The following is a 6,160-nucleotide window of genomic DNA, read 5'->3' on the forward strand; positions in this document are numbered from 1 at the left end:
GAGGAGGGTGAGACCACCCTGCAGTGAGGCCAGATACCTGTGCATCTTCCCATGAGCTACCTCACTGTGGCCTCCTGGATATCAAGCAAGTTTCCTTTTTGGCCTGTCTATAATCTGGGGTCATTCAGGGAAGGAATTTGGGAAATGGAATCTCCAGCTTTGCCGAGTTAATGTGCACAATCTAGCCTACGTCTTTACATCCATGAGGCAGAAACAGGCATGCTAAGGACATGGAGAACTCAAGATGAGGGACCTTGGTACATGTGGGACATGTACCAAGGATGGAGTTGAATGGGAGTGTTATGTGGGCAATACCCCAGGCAATAACATTAAGTGCTGGTGATAGGGGGCAGACAGATGTGTGTGGTGGGAACATGCGATTAAGGGAATAATTCTATAAACTGGGCCTATTGTGCTGCATACTTTCTTTTCTAAAAAGCAATTTACCTGCAGCCCTGCCTGGCTTACATCAACGGGATATATTATTTTCCTCAGCGAACTATCTGCAGGGTAAAGGCAGGCCCAAAATTCTGATAAGAGGAACACCTTAACCTGAAAGGGCACTTTTGTGATTCTTACGCAGACCAGGTCCCAGAACTCAGGAAAATATGATAATTCCCCCCAACCATAAAATTTGCAAGAATAGGTTCCAATTAGAACTAGTCAGCAGGAGCCAAAGTGACCTACAGTTGTCATGGCAGTGGGGACTTAAAGTCTGATGTCATCCTGCTGTCAGTCAAAAGTCAAGAGGTGGATCTGAGTGGGACTCCCTGAAAACTTCCCTGGGAAGCCCCAATAAAAGTGGAGGGCAGGAGAGATGTGCTATCTCTCTTCTCTTTGATAGGCCCCACTCTCTTCCTTAAGAGGGTTCCCTTTTCCCCATCCTATCCCTTCTAATAAAATCATGCCTGTTACTTTGAGCAACATGTCTGAAATCTTTCTGGCAAGCTTGCAAGATTTGGGGTTTGAGGGGGAGTGGGCTTCTCGCTGCCTCAGTTTCACAGAAGGTCCCAGCTCTGTGACACTGGGTGAATAGGCAAGTCTGGCATGCCCCATGTTGGACTGAAAGAAAACTGTTGTATGGAAAGGCAGAAGATGGGAAAAAAGACCTGGGAAGCAGAGTGTAGGCAGGCATGGAAAAATACTGAGTGATCTCAGCTCAAACTTGGAAGTGGAGAAGATGCCAGGGATACCAGAGTCGATAGAGGGGTAGCATGAGCAGAGAGATGAGTTAGGAGACAGCCCTGCTAACTGAGGAGGCCAAGATGGGGGCTTGGGCCAAGGACCAGTGCGGTATTGAAGGAGAGGAATGGATAAAATCTGAGATGGTCTAAAGTACAAAAATCAACAAAAGTTGATGGCTTGGATCTGGATATAAGCAGAGAGATATTTCTGTACCAAAATGATTTCTAGCTCCAGAGTTCCAGATAAAGATAACTCAAAGAAACCAGGGTGGGAAAGATAATCATAAATTCCATTTTGGTCATTTCAGACTTGTGGGGCCTATCCCAGGGGAGACATCAAATGCACAGCTGGTTTTGTCAGTGTGAAATGCATAGGAGGGGCTGCAGTAGAGACGCACATGTTGCATTTGTGGGCCTGGGAATGTAGCTCAGTGGTACTGCTTGCCTAGCATGAGGCCCTGGGTTCAAACCTCAGTACTGTGATAAAAGAGAGAAAGAAAGAGAAAAGAAGGGAGAAAGGAAGGAAGTGGAAAAGAAAAAAGAGAAAAAATTCTTTCACATTTGCATTTGTTACTGGGAAGATGGTTACTTGAGCTGATATTGGGAAAGTATTCCAAGTGTGGTCCCAGGACCAGCCACTACAGCAGTGCCTAGAAACACATTTGAGATGCAGAATTTCTGGCTCCATTCCAGGCCTAATGCAACTCTATTTTAACATCCCCCCTGGGATATCCAGATGCACAGGAAAGCTGAAAATCTTGGGCAATAGGTCTCAAACTTGCCTTTACATTAGAATTACCTGGAGAGCTTTTAAAATCCCAGTGCACATTCCATACCATTACAGTAGAACTCCAGGCTGGGATCTAGGTCAGGGGATCAACTGGTCCCAGTTTGTTTAGGACTAAGAATTTCCCTTTTTTAGCACTAAAAGTCTCACAACCCAGGACATATTCCATTCCCAACCTGAATACTCAGGAGTTAGCCATCAGGTTAATTCCCCTGTGCAGTCAGGTTTGTGACCAGTGGTCCTGGACAGTGAGTTCATCATAGCTGAATGTAAGACTCACCTGGGAAACTTTGAAAACTTATTGATTTATCCAGATTTCTTTCTCAGAGATTCTGCCTAGGTGCGGGGCCCAGGTATTAGTAGACATTCAAGGCCCTGCAATTATGATTGCCGTTGGGCTTAGAACATAGGGAGTCAGTATCAAGTGGGAAGAAAAAGTGTTCACCAGATTATGGCAAAGAGAGAAGGAGGAACCTTTGAAATAAGGATGAAGGGGTAGCTGCAGAAGCAAGAGGACGCCAGAAAGAGGTTGCTGGGAGGCCAAGAGGATGGAGCGTGCTGGATCCTGACCTGGACTGTGCTGTATGGAGTGGACATGAGGGCAGAAGAGAAGGTGCATGCTGAGAGCCAAAGGCAGCTCCCTATGAAGGCAAAGAGACAAAGGAAGAAGAGGGATCAGGCTGTCTCTGGAGAAGGAATTATTTTATTTCCACCTATTTTTTTTCCTTTTTCAATTTTTAAAAATATTTTTCATCGGTGCTGGGGTTATGGCTCCATGGTAGAGTGCTTGCCTAGCACACGTGAGGCCCTGGGTTCGATTCTCAGCACCACCTAAAAATAAAATAAAGATATTGTGTCCATCTACAACTAAAATATATATAAAAATATTTTTCATTAATACATATTAACTGTACATATCAATGGGGTTCATTGTGATATTTCCATACATGCATACAGTGTGCACTGGTCAAATTCAACCTCCTTCTCTCCTTTCTTTTTTGATGGTCATGCATTTCTTTTGGCAAACTAGGTATTTAAAAAGCAGTGAATCTACTTTGGCTATTTTAATGCCTCCAGTTAAGAGCAGAGGATATAGTAATAATCCTGACTGCTTGACACACAGGATTGGGCCAAGTCACTATTCAAAAATCAGAGTCCAAGCTAGGAGTAAAATCTAACATCCTAGAGTCTTACCCATCTCCTGCACCCTACTACCTTAAAGAGCTATGACTTTGGGAACACAGGACGCAATCACTGCTTTTTCTTCTTTTTCTTTTCTGAGATGAGGTCTCACTCTGTTGCTCACCCTAGTCTTGAACTGATGAGCTCAAGTGATTCTCCTGCCTCAGTCTCCCAAGTAGCTGGGACTACAGGTGTGCATCACCATACTCAGCTTTACTGTTTATTTCTTAAATAAATGGCAGCCTATTGACCAGCCTATTATGAGATGGGGAAGGCTCCAGTTCCATTAGCAATCATATCACTGAGCACAGAAAGGGGAAGCTTAGGAAGGACCAGCTAACTCTCTTAAGATCTGATTTCTGTTAAGCCCCTACCTCTCACCCTGCACAAAACTCAAATCAAAATGGATCAAGGACCTAGGAATTAGACTAGAGACCCTTCACCAAACAGAAGAAAAAGTAGGCCCAAATCTCCATCATGTTAGCTTAGGACCAGACTTCCTTAACAAGATTCCCAAACACAAGAAATGAAAGCAAGAATCAATAAATGGGATAGATTTAAACTAAAAAGCTTTTTTCTCAGCAAAGGAAACAATCAATCATGTGAAAAGAGAGCCTTCAGAGCTTTCAGGGAGAAAGTCTTTTCCACACACCCTTCAACAAGAATATTAATTTCCAGAATTTATAAAGAACTTACAAAACTTTACACCAAAATACAAAGAACACAATCAATAAATGGGCTAAAGAACTGAGTAGACACTTCACAGAAGATATACAAGCAATCAACAAACATGAAAAAATGTTCAGCATCTCTAGTAATTAGAGAAATGCAAATCAAACTACCCTAAGATTTCATCTCACTCCAATTAAAATGGCTATTACCAAGAATACAAACAATGGTAGGTGTTGGCGAGGATGTGGGGAAAAGGTACACTCATACATTGCTGGTGGAATTGCAAATTGGTGCAGTCACTCTGGAAAGTAGTATGGAGATTCCTCAGAAAACTTGGAATGGAACCACCATTTGACCCAGTTATCCTACTCCTTGGTTTATACTCAAAGGACTTAAAATCAGCATACTACAGTAATATAGCCACATCAGTGTTTATAGCAGCTCAATTCACAATAGCTAGACTGTAAAACCAACCTAGATGCCCTTCAATAAATGAATGGATAAAGAAAAAGTGGTATGTATACACAATGGAATATTACTCAGCCATAAAGAGGAATAAAATTATGGCATTTGCAGGTCAATGGATGGAACTGGAGAATATCATGCTAAGTGAAATAAGCCAATCCCAAAAGACCAAAGGCCAAATGTTTTCCCTGATAAGTGGATGCTGATACATAATGGGGGTGGGATAAGGGAAGAATGGAGGAACTTTGGATTGTGTAGAGGGAAATGAGGGAAGGGGGGGGAAGGAAAGATGATGGAATGAGACAAACATCATTACTCTATATACATGTATGAATACACGAATGGTGTGACTCTTTATTGTGCACAACCAGAGAAATGAAAATCTGTACCCCACTGATGTACAATGAATCAAAATGCTTTCTGTAAAAAGAAGAAAGATATGATATCTGCGGACACAGCATATCCCCACCCCCTTAGCCCACTCACCCACACTTTGTTTTATACATGCTATTTATTCCCAAGAGAATCCTGGAAGCCCCTTGTTAGTTGAAAATTTTTTCCTGCATTTTTTCCCTTTTCTTAGAAGAACAAATACAGGGTTCCCCAAGTTGTCGCATTTGTCTCAAAACACATTACAGAGAAACTTAAGGATTTTATGTAAACTGTGCAATGGTTATCCTTGGGACTTTCATGCTTTTCTTCTTTTCCTTTTCTCTTTTCTTTCATCTTCTTATTTTTCCTTCCCTTTATTTATAAAGGTGCAATGATAAAAGAGTTAAATTAAGGCTAGCCGAGGAGGGCATGAATGATTACACTTGGAAGGACTTTGCAAACTCTTCCTGTGTGTGACAGCTAATGAGTTTCCTAGTTTTGGAAACCTCTGAAATGACTTTTCAAACACATGTTGACAGTTTCCTGCCTACCTGTGTTAACTGATGTCCTTGAAGTAGTCCATGCTAATAATAAAGTGCTGCTTCTCATGAACCTGTCGTCTGTCATCTGGAGACATTTCCCTGTTAAATATTTATTTGCATATATAAAAACCCCATAACAGCCCATTAATTACCGTGGAGCTCCTGAAGAATGACAAGGGGGTTGCCGCAGTTGTTAACCCTGTCCACAAACAAATACATACCCATCAGATTTACCTGTTTAACTTAAACTATAATTACTGGGCAATCAAACAACCGACAAGTGTAGGTGATAATTATCCAAATGAGACTTGGACTGTTAAGTTACCTAGTTATTTTTAGCTTCTTGACTGTTATTTCCACTTCACATCCGCAGTCAGAGTGACTTGTGTTCGATGAATCGGCTCAGGAAGTGTTTTCCTGAATGTTACTATAAGGATTTCGTGTATGAAGTAAAAGAACATGTCAGATACATGGATTTTAGAATAAAATATAAACCATCTACTAGAAGGAAATAACAAATGCTTAATTTGACTCAGGCCAGCAGATGGCAGTGTGGACCAGAAAATAAAATTCTCCCCTTTGCAACCTTCAGGCTTTTGTGGTTAGAAGACTTCAGCTTTACTTTCTACTCCTTAAGAGGTTTTGAAGTTAAAGGTCTTTCAGCTGTCTGTGCAGAAGGGCTCAAGACAGTCACATTGCATACAAGGCTCTTAGGTCAGGACACAGCTGCCCAGCAGAGCAGCTTCACCACCACACATCATTACCCAGGGGTCAAAGACCTAAGTCATCCAGGTGGCCTCATTTTGAATTCCTTAAGACTTACAGCAACTGTATTGCAACCCCATGGAGGGGAAATTCACAGGGCTGGGGGTGAGGCTCAGTTATAGAGCTCTTGCCTAGCATGCTGGATTCCATTTCAGCACCACAAAACAAAGAAACAAAATTCTTCACTTGAA

The sequence above is a fragment of the Sciurus carolinensis genome, chromosome 2 (genome assembly GCF_902686445.1).
Source record: "Sciurus carolinensis chromosome 2, mSciCar1.2, whole genome shotgun sequence".
Taxonomy (NCBI): Eukaryota; Metazoa; Chordata; class Mammalia; order Rodentia; family Sciuridae; genus Sciurus; species Sciurus carolinensis.